Source organism: Colobus angolensis, unplaced genomic scaffold, assembly GCF_000951035.1.
Source record: "Colobus angolensis palliatus isolate OR3802 unplaced genomic scaffold, Cang.pa_1.0 Scaffold35, whole genome shotgun sequence".
NCBI lineage: Eukaryota > Metazoa > Chordata > Mammalia > Primates > Cercopithecidae > Colobus > Colobus angolensis.
The window spans coordinates 4,517,995-4,534,109 of NW_012116821.1; the positions used below are offsets into that span (position 1 = coordinate 4,517,995).

General features: G+C 41.4%; 1 pseudogene; it reads right to left on the reverse strand.

The window, feature by feature from the left end:
• Positions 1-1,546, reverse strand: part of LOC105519512 — a 32,935-nt pseudogene extending 31,389 nt beyond the window's left edge.
• Positions 1,547-16,115: the final 14,569 nt, after the last annotated feature.

A 16,115-nucleotide genomic window follows, 5' to 3' on the forward strand; every position in this document is an offset into this window, starting at 1 on the left:
TTTTATGATTTTTTAAATCACACTAGAAAACTGATCCATTAAAACAACTATTTAAACTTGAAGCTTTAATACTTCAGTAATTTTATTATATAGTACTATTTTAACATTATAACAACATTGTAATATTTGCTTTGGCCAATGCTGCCTGAGAGTAAACTCATGGCTATATTCTTAAAACCTACATATGTCCTACATTTCTGAATGAAAAGGATAGACCGTTGCTTTTTATAGAATTTTATGCTTTTCGGAAAAACATTCGCCAAAGTAAATAAGATACGATTTGACTACATTTATTTTAATTATAAAGAAGACACTTTTTGGGCATTTTCCTTCCAATCTGCATGGACTCTCATCCATTCGAACTGAGCACTTAGCACAGCAGATGGCTAGAGAACACGGATGCGGTTAGCTACAATGACGTTCCCCTGAGAATCACACAAGCTAGTCCCTAGTCTCTGTTCTTTGGGGGTTTAGAGACTGGCAGGGATTGCTAGGGTCTGGTAGCGTCACCTAATTCACTGGGTCCAATTTCCATTTTTCTTTAACACTACGGACTATACTGTGGGTCAAATGAGAACAAGAAACTAATGTTTATGAAAGAACCCAGAGAAGAAACAGTGCTTGGTGGTTTTCAAGTTTTCAACCCTGGCTGCACTTTCCACTAACTTGGGGAGCTTTAAAACACTGATACCTGGACTCCGCCCCAGAGCAGCTGAATCACAATTTGTATTCATTGCAAAAAAGTATTATTTAGAAGGGTATTTTTAGGAGTATCTTGCAGTGCTCTTATAGGGGCTGAGGAAGTTTGCCTACGCAGGTTGGCAGGACTTGCTTCACTTTCTGAGACGTGGAAGTCGGCCAGCAACCTTCCCCGTTAGTTCATAGTTGTGTTTTTAGTCACAAAACAGGTCCTGGGGCACAATAACTCTAAATAACTATCTGTTGAATAAATAAATGACAAAGTATAAAGACTAAGCTGTGTTTTCTCCTCATGGTACAGATATGCACTCTAGGTTCTCTCTTCAAATGTGCAGCAGATTTCTCTCTAGCCATTCCACTCGCAAACTGGCATCTGTCTGACAGGTGATGTCTTACGTCTTTTCTTATGGAATACTAGTTTATTTCTTGATGTTTATTATGGAAAGAGTAAATGATGTTTCATATATTATTTTCTGATTAATAAATGAAAATGAAATTTTATATTATGTTAAAATAACGTTAAGAGATTTTACTGAATAATCTATGATTTGAGTAGGTAAGTTAACCACAAAATAAAACCATTTTCATTTACCCTTTCTTCCCATCCAGAAAATAAACAGAGGATTCAAAATGTTGTGGTCAAAATCTTCTTGATGCAAAGGATGAAGACTGGTCTTGGATAAAATCAATGTCCTGGGATATGCAGATACACAATTTATAAAAATCTCATACGGCACTGAAGACATCTATGACACTGACCACAAGTGTCATCTTCTGTGGTCCCACCTTTCAGAAACGGAAGAATGACCCGGCTGAGGGAGTTCAATGGGACTATGTTAACTGACATATTCCGATAGAAAGAAATGTATGATGCTTTAAGAACTTACATGAACATTATTAAAGTAATGGCTAATACTTTATCCCTGAATGATACTGAAGTGATTCCATGCTGTAATATAAGGATTTGCTAAAATTATGTTATAATTTATAATGTTATGTCATATAAACATATTTTACTCATCTGTAATTTTGTTAGAAATAATTTTAGCAGTTACTTCACAAGAAATGAAAAGTATTAGAAATAAAAAATTTGTGTATTCATAAGTGCTTTGTGTAGTTTTCCTTTAAGGTACTATATAGATAGCTTTCATTGACCATTAAATTTTTTTTCCCAAATAGAGGAAATAGAGGAAATTTTATATATATATATACACACACACACACATACACACACGCAAAATTTCCTTCACACTTAGCACCTAGCACACTCAAGTGTTTGGTACAGATGCATGTGTGTATATAAAATCAGAAGTAGGCAAGCCATTCCAGGGATATTTGATTGCCTATACTAATTGAAAAATGGGACCTGAAACTTAAAAGTTTGAAATGATAAATTTTCATTAGTGTTAGGGACTTGGATTAGGAAAAATCGAAGCATACAACTTTTTGGATACTACTACTGCTAAAAAAACAAAAGAATCACATACATAGACAGTGTTCTCTTGCAACATTCTGGGAAGACTATGACATTTTAGTATCCTGTAAACCGTTACTCCATTTTCTTTTTTTTTTTTGAGATGGAGTCTCGCTCTGTTGCCCAGGCTGGAGTGCAGTGGTGCAATCTCGGCTCACTGCAAGCTCCGTCTCCCAGGTTCATGCCATTCTCCTGCCTCAGCCTCCCTAGTAGCTGGGACTACAGGTGCCCGCCACCATGCCCAGCTAATTTTTTGTATTTTTAGTAGAGACGGGGTTTCACTGTGTTAGTCAGGATGGTCCTGATCTCCTGACCTCGTGATCCACCCTTCTCAGCCTCCCAAAGTGCTGGGATTACAGGGGTGAGCCACCTTGCCTGGTCAGTCACTTCTTACTTTTTTTTTTTTTTTTTTGAGATAAAGTCTTGCTCTGTCACTCAGGGTGGAGTGCAGTGGTGGTATCATAGCTCACTACAGCCTGAAACTCCTGGGCTCAAGAGAACCTCCTGCCTCAGTCTCCCAAGTGACTGAGACTACAGGGGTGTGCCACCAATCCTGGCTAATTTTTGTATTTTTAGTAGAGACAGGGTTTCACCATGTTAGTCAGGCTAGTCTTGAACTCCTGACCTCGTGATCCACCCACCTCGGCCTCCCAAAGTGCTGGGATTACAGGGGTGAGCCACCTTGCCTGGTCAGTCACTTCTTACTTTTTTTTTTTTTTTTTTGAGATAAAGTCTTGCTCTGTCACTCAGGGTGGAGTGCAGTGGTGGTATCATAGCTCACTACAGCCTGAAACTCCTGGGCTCAAGAGAACCTCCTGCCTCAGTCTCCCAAGTGACTGAGACTACAGGGGTGTGCCACCAATCCTGGCTAATAAAAGAAAAACATTTTTTATTTGTATTTTTTTCAAAGCCAGGGTCTCAGCATCCTGCCTAGGCTGGCCTTGAACTCCTGGGCTCAAGTATTCCTCCCTCCTGCCTTGGCCTCCCAAAGTGCTGGGATTACAGGCATGAGCTACTGTGCCTGCCCCTACAGTGGTTTTTTTTAAAAAATAAATTCTCCCTTCTATTCTACCGTCTGTTTCTTCAGTTCTCCTCCATTTTTTTTGATCATGTCATCTGTTTCCTCCAAGGTCTCCTCTTCCTTCCTTCTCCTTCAACTGCATTCTCATTGACCTTGAATTTCTCATTGAATTTCTCTACTCTTTCAATTTCTGAGGTCTCAATCATTTTTTTAGTGTTCAGTTATCAGATGATGTCCCAAAACCCATGCAGTTTCTCAGGCCCTGACTCTTCTTTGTCACCCCAACAGCTTGTATCTACATCTCCAGAAGCTGATTCTCCATGGCTGGAGCTGACCAGGTTCCACATCACAGCCGCCACACTCCCACCCTGCTAACTGGCTGCTCCTCCCTCTTCCCTGTTCCTAACACGAGCATCGATATTCTTCAGTCTCCCACGGGCTCTACTCCTTAGCAGGGAGGCCCTCAAGGGCTATTCCCGCATTGTTCTGTACTAGAGTGTGAGCTTCACGTAGGCAAGGCTTGGGTCTGTTGTGATCAATGCTGTCAGCCCAGGGTCTACAGCAGTAGTGCCCAGCATGGAACAAACATGCAGAGTATATTTTTGTACAAATGACATGAACAGCTCCATCTATTCATGACATGCCACATACCTTTTCTTTGCCACATGGATTTTAAAAATTTATTAAAGTAGAAAATTATCTCAATAGATGCAGAAAAAGCCTTGAATAAAATTCAACACCCCTTCATGCTAAAAACGCTCAATAAACCAGGTACTGATGGAACGTATCTCAAAATAATCAGAGCTATTTATGACAAACACACAGCCAATATCATACTGAATGGGCAAAAGCTGGAAGCATTCCATTTGAAAACCGGCACAAGACAAGGATGCCCTCTCTCACCACTCCTATTCAATATAGTGCTGGAAATTCTGGCCAGGGCAATCAGGCAAGAGAAATAAATAAAGCGTATTCAAATAGGAAGAGAGGAAGTCAAATTATCTCTGTTTGCAGATGACACGACTGTATATTTAGAAAACCCCTGTCTCAGCCCAAAAACTCCTTAAGCTGATAAGCAATTTCAGCAAAGTCTCAGGATACAAAATCAATGTGCAAAAATCACAAGCATTCCTATACACCAATAATAGCCAAATCATGAGTGAACTCCCATTCATGACTGCTACAAAGAAAATAAAATACCTAGGAATAAAATTTAAAGTGATGCGAAGGTCCTCTTCAAGGAAAACTACAAACCACTGCTCAAGGAAATAAGAGAGGACACAAACAAATGGAAAAAATTCCATGCTCATGGATAGGAAGAGTCAATATCATAAAAATGACCATATTGCCCAAAGTAATTTATAGATTCAATGCTATTTCCATCAACTACAATTGACTTTCTTCACAGAATTAGAAAAAACTATGTTAAATTTCATGTGGAACCAAAAAAGAGCCCATATAGCCAAGACTATCCTAAGCAAAAACAAAGCTGGAGGCATCACGCTACCTGATTTCAAACTATAACACAAGGCTACAGTAACAAAAACAGCTTGGTACTGGTACCAAAACAGATATATAGACCAATGGAACAGAACAGAGGCCTCAGAAATAACACCACACATCTACAACCATCTGATCTTTCATAAACCTGACAAATATAAGCAACAGGGAAAGGATTCCCTATTTAATAAATGGTGTTGGGAAAACTGGCTAGCCATATGCTGGAAACTGAAACTGGACCTCTTCCTTACACCTTATACAAAAATTAACTCAAGATGGACTAAAGATTTAAACGTAAGGCCTAAAACCATAAAAACCCTAGAAGAAAACCTAGGCAATACCATTCAGGACATAGGCATGGGCAATGACTAAAACACCAAAAGCAATGGCAACAAAAGCCAAAATAGACAAATGGGATCTAATTAAACTAAAGAGCTTCTGCACAGCAAAAGAAACTATCATCAGAGTGAACAGGCAACCTACAGAATGGGAGAACATTTTTGCAATCCATCCATTTGACAAAGGGCTAATATCCAGAATCTACAGGGGACTTAAACAAATTTACAAGAAAAAAACAAACAACCCCATCAAAAAGTGGGCAAAGGATATGAAGAGACACTTTTCAAAAGAAGACATTTATGCGGCCAACAAACATAAAAAAAAGCTCATAATCACTGGTCATTAGAGAAATGCAAATCAAAACCACAATGAGATACCATCTCATGCCAGTTAGAATGGCGATCATTTAAAAGTCAGGAAACAACAGATGCTGGAGAGGATGTGGAGAAATAGGAACACTTTTACACTGTTGGTGGGAGTGTAAATTAGTTCAAACATTGTGGAAGACAGTGTGGCGATTCTTCAAGGATCTAGAACTAGAAATACCATTTGACCCAGCAATCCCATTACTGGTTATATACCCAAAGGATTATAAACCATTCTAATATAAAGATACATGCACATGTATGTTTACTGCAGCACTATTCACAATAGCAAAGACTTGGAACCAACCCAAATGCCCACCAATGATAGGCTGGATAAAGAAAATATGCCACATATACACCATGGAATGCTATGCAGCCATAAAAAAAATGAGTTCATGTCCTTTGCAGGGACATGGATGAAGCTGGAAACCATCATTCTCAGCAAACTAACACAAGAACAGAAAACCAAACACCGCAAGTTCTCACTCATAAGTGGGAGTTGAACAATGAGAACATAAGGGCACATGGTGAGAAACATCACACACTGGGGCCTGTCAGGGGGTGGAGGCAAGGGGAGGGATAACGTTAGGAGAAATAACTAATGAAGATGACGGGTTGATGGGTGCAGCAAACCACAATGAATACCTATGTGACAAACCTGTACGTTCTGCCCATGTATCCCAGAACTTAAGTATAATTAAAAAAAAGAAAAACAAAAATAATAACCAATATTTGTGGATCACTGTTTTCTGCATTTGATACTTATCTGCTTTATTTCTTACAAAAACCTTATGATGAGGCAGAGGGAACATATTGTTAAATTTCCACTTTAGAAATGTTAAACTGAGACTCGGTGGGCAAGTAATGAGTGTAATTTCTTCGCCTGAATTTGGTTTCATCTTCTCCTAACTTCTTATAGACTTTGCTTCATCTAGAATCTCCTATTGGCTTTGTCTTATGTGACTGTCCCCTGCTTTCAACTCTCACTCTCTCAATGGCTTACTCTCTCTTGCCTAACAATTGGAATATTGTACTAATTAACCTCCTATTTCCTTTTTCTTTTTTTTTTTTTTTGAGACAGCGTCTTGCTTTGTCACCGAGGTTGGAGTACAGTGGCATGATCTCGGTGCACTGCAACCTCTGCCTCCCAGGCTTAAGTGATCCTCCTGTCTCAGCCTCCTGAGTAGCTGGGACCACAGGCTTGTGCCACCATGCCCTGATTTTTGTATTTTTTTGCAGAGACAGGGGTCTCACTATGTTGCCCAGGCTGGTCTCGAACTCCTGGGCTCAAGCAATCCACCCGTCTTGGGATTACAAGCATGAGCTACCATGCCTGGCCCTATTTCCATTCTTAACAAAATTCTATTTTATACTTCTACCAGAATTACCTTCAAAAAATACAAATTGATATCACTCTTCTTAAAAACTACAGTAGTTTCCCTGACCTCCCAGAAGATTTCATCTTTTCCTAGACATGGTAATACAGAAGCTAGAATAAAACAATTTCTATAATCCAGATTGAAGAGTAATGAAAAAATAATTTGGTACAAGCAATTTTCAATTAGCCTTCATAGTACAGGGAGTATGGCTTCAGTATCTTTTGAAAGTAACATGTATTGGCTGGGCGCTGTGTCTCATGCCTGTAATCCCAGCACTTTGGGAGGCTGAGGCGGGTGGATCTCCTGAGGTTGGGAGTTCAAGACCAGCCTGATCAACATGGTGAAACCCTGTCTCTACTAAAAATACAAAATTAGCCGGGCATGGTGGTGTATACCTGTAATCCCAGCTACTTGGGAGGCTGAGGCAGGAGAATTGCTTGAATTTGGGAGGCAGAGGTTGCAGTGAGCCGAGATTGTGCCATTGCACTCCAGCCTGGGCAGCAAGAGCAAAACTCCATCTCAAAAAAAAAAAAAAAAAAAAAGACAGTGACATATATTTTTCTGTATAATAATTTGAAAGACACAAGCTTCAAATGGCATTCATTTTATGTGTGTACAGGTATTATAGTAACAGTGAATACAGCTATCCATAAGGTGTACTTCGGGCTGATGTGTCTAGCTAGCTAAAGGCAATACTGCTTATTAAGTATTGCTCTCATATGAAAACTTAACATTTGTGAAACACACACAATGCGCTAGAATGGCCTTGGTTAAACCATCAGGCGGAGTCAGTCTACAGATAATGCTGCCTCAATTCCTAGACGTCGTGGAAATAAAACTCTTAATATTTTACTACTTCATTATCTGAAGTTAAACAAGTCCTACGGGAGGATAAAAGTAGGCCAGAGTCATAACATTTCTTGATGTAATGTCAGCACACTGATGCTAAATTCTTTTTTTTTTTTTCTTTGAGACAGCATCTCACTCTGTTGCCCAGGCTGGAGTGCAGTGGCATGATCAGAGCTCACTGCAGCCTGGACCTCCCAGGCTCAAGCAATCTTCCCTCCTCAGCCTCCCCAGTAGCTGGGACTACAGATGTGTGCTACCGTAACTGGCTAATTTTTTGTAGAGACGAGGTTTCGCCATGTTGCCCAGGTTTGATGCTAAATGATGCTACTGCCAAACCCAGCATGGTGATGGCTTTCCTGTATCTCATTTGAACTCATGAATGTATTTAATGTAATCCTCTTATGTTCAGCTGTCAAGGAACTTACATTTTATAGTTTCATTTTTTTTCTGGGAGAATCTTTTAGCTACCACCACTTTATATTTATAAAATCCCATTCTTGTTTTCTGTGAGATTTTTAAAAAACAAGATAACCAGATGTAACTCTATGAAGATAAACTATGGGTGAAAACTCTTTCAACTAAATAAATTCAATACAGCGTTGTGCAAAATGCTATGCATTTCTGTCATTTGGGGGAGGTGTTTAAATTTCTAAAGACCCTTCCTAAATGAAATTAGTATAAAAGATGTGAAATCATTACTTCATCTTTTCTATCAGTAGCTTCAGTTGTAATTCAAGGACCAACTGAGATGCTGCTGGCTGCCAAGTTGACCACAGCAAGGTGGCAACCCGGTCATATTGTTCATTTAGAAACTCAGTGTTCTACAGGTGGCACTCCTCTCCTGTTACGTTTGGAGAAAAAGAAATGATTGTGAAATAAGGAATAAAAGAAATTAAAAAGGGTAGCAATATCTGAGAAGATAAGTGATTGTGAAACCAAGAATGGAAGTAAACAGAGTAGCAATGTATGAAAACTTCACCTTCACAGCATTTACTTCACACATTTCACTCCTACATAACCAGATTATTGAACAAACTGGACTTGAGAGGAGGCAGGCAGGACACAACCTTAGTTTTCCTTCCACTGACTCCTTAAGCCCAATCTGTGGACTTCTTTGCCTCTTGGATGAAATGTTGGGCAGATTCCACAGCTTTTCTGGTTACTTTTTAAAAACACTGTGAAATGCATAATGTAAAATTTAACCATCTTAACAGTTTCTAAGTGTACAATTCAGTAGTGTTAAATATATTCATATTATTGTGCCACCAATCTCTAGAATTTTTTCATCTTGCAAAACTGAAACTCTAAACACATTAACCAACAACTTCCTGTTTCTCCTCCCTTCCAGCCCCAGCAATCACCATTCTACTCTCCATCTCTATGAATTTGACTACTCCAGATATCTCATATAAGTGGTATCATGTAGTAGTCATCCTTTTTGTGAGTGGCTTATTTCACTTAACATGATGCCTTCAAGTTTTATGCATATTATAGCATCTGTCAGAATTTCCTTCCTTTTTAAGGCTGAATATTCTTTCATGGTGCGCATATACCATATTTTGTTTATCCATTCATTCATGCAGATACTTGGGTTGCTTCCACCTCTTGGCAATTGTGAATAGTGTTGCTGTGAACATGGGTGTAGAAATATCTCTTCAAGACCTTTTTTTTTTTTCCAATTATTTTGGATATATACCCAGAAATGAGATTGCTGGATCATATGGTAATTCTACTTTGAATTTTTTGAGGAACCATCATGCCTTTTCCATAGTGGCTGTACCATCTTGCATTCCAGTGACAGTGCACAAGGATTCCAATTGTCCCACATTCTCACCAATACTTACTTTGTATTGTGTTTTGGGTAGTAGCCATCCTAAATGGTATAAGGTGATATCTCATTACAGTTTTGATTTGCATTTTTCTAATGATTGATGATGTTGCATATCTTTTCATATGCCTGTTATCTGTTTGTATATCATCTTTGGAGAAATGTCTATTTAATTCTTTTGTCCATTTTAAATTGGGATTATTTTGTTGTTGTCGTTATTGTTGAGTTGTAGGAATTCTTCATGTATTCTGGGTATTAACCTCTTTTCAGATGTATGACTGGCAAATATCTTCTTCTATTCCATAAGTTGCCCTTTCACTCTGTTGATTGTGTACTTTGGTACACAGAAGTCTTAAATTTTGATGTAATCCAATTTGTATATTTTTACTTTTGTTGCCTGTTTCTGGTCATGTTTAAGGTACTAGAACCTCTAGTTAAATAACCGAGTCTAATACAGTGCAATAGTCAAAACTCTGGACGCTCCACCAGTTGGAAACCTCTCCCTCCCGCATCTAGCCAGCTTCAGATTGGACGATCTATAGTGGAGTGGAAGAGGGCTGGCACTGGTACACCTGGCTTTTCCTCTTTTCTTCAAATTGCTCTCAACTTGTTGCAGATGCTTGTTGTTTCCCACCCCTCTGTTAGAAGGTGTTGGGTCCAGGGAGAGCAAGAATCTGCAGAAGTGGTACACCCGTGATCTATCCTCAGGGTCCTCTAGCTTGTGGGTATGAAATCTTGGTTCTTCCTCTCAAAGAGAAGTTTGAGGGTTCCTCAAAGATCCTAGGAGGGAGCTGGCTGTAGTTCTTCTGAAGCCATGCACTGATCAAAGGAAGTGTGCCCTGACATTAGTGGTCAGGGACAGCAAGTCCTTTCGGGGCTTAGAGCTGGTGTGAGAAGTATCTGATGCTGTACTGCTGGGGCTCTTGGTGTACCAGCCAGCCATGCCATGTCCGGCACTTTTGCCTGTGAGATGCCCAAAGTCATCAGGCTGTGGTCAGTGGGAAACATGAGCAATGGCAGGCTGGTTGTGTGGGAGGTGAAGGCTGAGCAGTCCTGCTGTAAATTGACCTGAGGGAGTCCAAATGCTCCTGCTATCCTGGCTTGTCTTACTACGTGGCGTATGAATCCACTAGTTGTTGATTGGTAGTACATTCCATTTTGCAGTAGCAATTAACTCCAGCTCCAAGGAACACAGGTCAAACTACTGAGCTCTCCCCTTGAAGCTTCTTTCCCGCCTAGACACTGCGTGGTACACCAGTAGCTCCAGAACAAGCGCCACCCCTGGTCTCCCTGCACTCCCCGTCCAGCGTCATGCTGGGTGAGGCCTAGTGCTCACAGCCTGCTGTCTCTCTGCAGGGCCTTGCAGTTGGTGCCTTTCTCAGGATATAGCAGTACCAGGTGCTACTGCATGGTTCTCAGCCTCTAGGGCCATGGCTTCCCCTGAGAAGGGAGTCCCATTTAAACATCCTGCTGGGCGTGGTGGCTCACGCCTGTAATCCCAGCACTTTGGGAGGCTGAGATGGGTGGATCACTTGAAGTCAGGAGTTTGAGACCAGACTAGCCAATATGACGAAACCCTGTCTCTACTAAAAATACAAAAATTAGCCGGCTGTGGTGGTGTGTGCCTATAATCCCAGCTACTTGCCAGGCTGAGGCAGGAGAATTGCTTAAACTCGGGGGATGGAAGTTGCAGTGAGCTGAGATGGTACCACTGCACTCCAGGCTGGGTGACAGAGACTGTCTTTACAAAAAAAAAAAAAAAAAAAAATCCAGCTACCTGACTGTATCACAGAGAACAAAGAAAACTGATACAAGTAGCAGTTTAAAAATGAGGCACTGGTGAACTTACTTGATAAAATTACCTCTGACAAAAAATTTTTAGGTACCTTTATTTATTTATTATTAATATTATTATTATTATTTGAGATGAAGTCTCACTCTGTCGCCCAGACTGGAGTGCACTGGTGCGATCTCGGCTCACTGCAACCTCCTCCTCGGGGTTCAGGTGATCCGCCTGTCTCAGCCTCTTGAGTAGCTAGGACTACAGGTGCGTGCCACCATGCCTGGCTAAGTTTTGTATTTTAGTAGAGGTGGAGTTTCACCATATTGGCCAGGTTGGTCTCAAACCCCTGACCTCAGGTGATCCACTTGCCACAGCCTCCTGAAATGCTGGAATTACAAGCGTGAGCCACTGCATCTGGCCATAATTTTAATACTAGTATCTGAAATACTGTATCTTATTAACTCATATTATAACAAGTGACTGAATACTGAAATTCAAGCAAAACCAACGTCATGATGTCTTGGTCTGTTTTCTGCTACTTATAACAGATGACCTGAAACTGGATGATTTATTAAAAAGAGGAATTTATTGGACAGCTCTGGAGGCTGAGAAGCTCAAGGTTGAGGGGCTGCATCTGGTGAGGGCCTTCCTCCTGGTGGGAACTGTGCAGAGTCCTGAGGTGACAAGGCATCACATGATGTGCTGGCTCAGGTCTCTTTCCCCTGCTTAGAAAGCCACCAGTCCCACTCTTGTGACATCCCATTAATCAATCAACCCATGAATCCTTGCGTGGGCAGAGCCCTCATGACCCAATCACCCCTTGGAGAGCCCCCACCTTTTAATACTGCCACATTGAGGACTGAGTTTTAGAGGAGATGGTCAAATGGTAGCACTCCACCCCTGGCCCCCCAAAACTCATTTCCTTCTCACATTCATTCCACTCCCATAGTTCCAAAGTCTGAACTAATTCCAGCACAAAATTTCAGTTCAAAGTCCAGAGCCTCACCTGTGAGCCTGTGAAACCAAAACAAGCTATCTTCTTCCAAGAAACAGTGGTGGTACAGGCATTAGACAGACATTCCTATTTCAAAAGGGAGAAATAGGCAAAAAGAGAGGAGTAATAGGCCCCAAGAAAGTCCAAGATCCAGCAAAGAAGACATCAAATCTTAAAGCTGGAGAATAGTCTCTTTTGACTCCATGTGCCACCTGCTGTATACATTGGGGCAGAGGTTGGGGCCCTAAGGCTTCAGGCAGCTGCTTCCACCCCCTGGCTTTGCTGGGTGCAGTCCATGTGGCTGCTTGCAGTCAGAGTCCAGTGCCTGAAGCTTTGCCATGCAGGTGCTGCATGCTGCTGGGGACTCCACTACCCTGGGGTCCTGGTGGTGGTCCCGCTCCCATGGCTCCACTAGCAACCCTGGTGGGTGCTCTCTGCAGCAGCTCTGATGCCACGTTTCTGCTAGCATTATTCTAGTGAGGGCTCTCTGCAGTGATGTCATCCCTGAACATGTCTCTACCTGGCTCTTAGGCTTTCAGCCACATCCTGTGAAATCTAGGTAGAGGCTGCCAATCCTCTACAGCTATTGCTTTCTGCAAGGCCTGCAGAATTAGCATCATGAGACACCATCAAGGCTACAGCTTGCATCTTCTTGAGCAGCGGGTTGATCCACACCTGGGACTACTTGAGCCATAGCTGGGGCAGCTGAGAAGCACCTCACCAGAATCTGGTGAACAGGGTCCTGAGGTGGTCCTGTGGAGGAAGTCTGTGGAAGGTGTCTTGGGCTCATCCCTGCCCTCATAGGTCTCTGGGCCTGTAACAGGGAGGAAGCCTCAAAGGTCTTTGGAATGGCTTTGCAGTCTTTCTTTCATTGTTTTGAGGAGAAGCGCCTGACTTCCTTCTATCTGTGCTCATCTCTTTGGCAAGAGGTCACTGTGCTCCACCCTTGATTTCCTCTTCTAAACATCCTTTTTCACTTTTTTTTTTTTTTTTGAGGAAGGGTCTCACTGTGTTGCCCAGGAATACAGTGGTGTAATTATGGCTCACTGCAGCTCCCTAGGCTCTGGTGATCCTACCACCTCAGCTTCCTGAGCAGCTGGAACTACCAGCAGCTGTGCACCACCACACCCAGCTAATTTTTTTTTTATTTTTTGTAGAGGTGGGGTTTTGCCATGTTGCGCAGTCTGGTTTCAAACTCCTGGGCTCAAGTGATCTGCCCACCTCAGGCTGCCAAAGTGCTGGGATTACAGGCGTGAGCCACTGTGCCCAGCCATTTTTCACTCTTTACATGGCCAGGCTGAGAATTTTCCAAATCTTTCTGCTTTGCTTTTCTTTTGGTTATAAATTCTGTCTCCAAGTCATTTTTTTTTCCCTCTCACAGCTTAATGTTAGCAATTAAAAGTAGCCATGTAGCAGACTGAATGATTTTCTGCTTGGATATTTCTTCCACCAGATTTCCTAGTTCATCACTTTCAAGTTTGGTCTTCCACAAAGCCCTCAGACATGGACACAGTTCAACTAAGTTTTTTTTTTTTTTTTTTTAAATCTAGGTTCCAATAGAGTTCCATTTGAGACCTTGTCAGAATGGCCTTCATTGTCCAAATTTCTATCAGTATTCTGGTCATGATCACTTAAACAATCTCCAATGAGTTCCAAATTTTCCTTAGTCTTCTTGTCGTCTAAGCCTTTACCAGAATGAATTGGAGGCTTTTTCTGGCCTGCTTCTCCAAATGCTTCTGGCCTCTGCCCTAACTTTCATGTTTTCAGGTATTCGTTATTAGCAACAGCCTCACTTCTGATACCAATTTTCTTAGTTCATTTTCTATTGCTTATAACGGAATCCCTGAAACTGGATAATTTATAAAGAAAAGAATTTACTTCTCACAGTTATAGAAGCTGAGAAATCCCAGGCTGTGGGGCTGCATCTGGTAAGGGCCTTCTTGCTAGTGGGGACTCTTTGCAGGGTCCCCAGGTGCTGCAGGGCATCACATGGCAAGCGGGCTGTGTGTGCTAGTTCAGGGCTCTCTTGCTCTTCTTATAAAGCCACCAGTGCCACTCCTGTGATAACCCATTAATCACTTAACTCATCAATCCATTGATCCATGTGTGGATGAACCCATACATGAGGGCAGAGCTCTCATGACCCACCACCTCTTAAATGTCCTGCCTCTCAATACTGCCACACTGGGGATTAAGTTTCAACATGAGTTGCAGGGAACAAACATTCAAACCATAGCGCATGGGAAAGGCATGAGAGTCAGCTTAATGCAAAAATATTACCAGCTGTATGAAAAAAGCAAACTAAGTGTTGGTCATTTGGGCAGCCATCGTTTGTAAATAAAAATGCAACTTATGAGATGAGATGAATGATAAACCTGGGTATCTGCAAATCAAGGAGTTAGAAAAATTTGGAAAACTACTAGATGAATTGAGCTTGATATAAGAGTTCCTGTGACCCCTGGTCTGTTCAGCAATGCCTTCTTAGAGCTATGTCAGTCACTGGCCTCTTAATACTCACGGCTGAAACAGTATGAGATGATGATGCAACAGAAAATGAAGCACCTTTTGAATTTAGGGGGTAAACTGAGAATTTAGGGTCAACTTGCCTAGGACTCATTCTCTGCAGATTGGTCTTCCAGAGATGGAGCTGGCCTCCCATGGAATAGGACCACTGGGTTCTGAAACATGTGCCACAGATACTAGCTAGAATTGAGTACCTAAGGCAGTGAAGCTAATCGTGGTGGAATGCTGAGTGGCAGATCAGAGTTGGAAACTACTGATCCACCACGTTACATAGTTAAAACTATAAGACTCGGATCCCAGACTCTGACCATGCCACGGGAAGGCCTGATACTTCCCCTGTCATGTAGCTGATCATGCTTATGTAAGAATACACGGCTGAAGTTCCTTTCCTGTAGTCTAATATCCAGCTCTTCTCAGTCAGTGTGAGCCACCCAACTGTGGGGGGCAATGGGAAACTCTGCACTTGCAATTGTTCTTGTCTTGGTAAGTTTAGGCCTGGTGTGTGCTGCAAGGACACTGGAGCCCTGAGAAAGGCTTCTTAAAGTGGGGACTCTTAAGTTGAGTACTTAAGGATGAGAAATTTGCTAGGTAGGCAAATGGTTTGTATGTGTTGTGGAGGCGGAGGGGATGGGAACAGCAGGTGGGTATATCAGATATCATTTGGTTCTTTCTTTAATCATTTCTCTCTTGAGATTTCATATTCTTCAACTCACTGAAAGCATATTTTGCTTTACTTCACTGAGGAGAGTTCTAATAGCTGTTTAAAAATCATTGGCTGCTAATTCTAGTATCTGGCACATCTTGGCACTGGACTCAGTTGATTTTCTTTTAAGAATATGTTTCATTTTCTTGGTTCTTTATACGATAGGTAGTTTTTCTTATTGTATCTTGGACCTTATCAATATTAAGTTGTAGAAATTCTGGATTCAGTTGATTTTCTCTCATGATTATGATTTCTTTTGTTTAAGCAGGCAATCATTTATGTTTGAGTTGCAATCTCTATTTTTTGGGGTGGCAGCTTCAGTCTCAGTTTAGATATTTTTTCTCTAGATGAGCTGCTTTGAATTTGGTCCATACATACATGGTTCAAGGGTCACTCGGAAATGTGGGTAGACATGTTTACTGAAACCTTCTCTTGCTCTTTTGCTTCCAAGATTCTTCCACTTTTTTCAGTGTCCATGATTCTCTAGCTCGTCTTTTTTTAAAAAATTTCCCTGGTCAAAAAGACTGCTGTTTTCAATTAGTGTCTCCTCCAAGACCATACACTCCAAATAGACTATATTTAGCCCCAGACAGAAGAAATAAAAACAGAGAACTTAACTTGTACAGCTCTCATCCTCTTTTTCTCTGAGCTTGTCTCC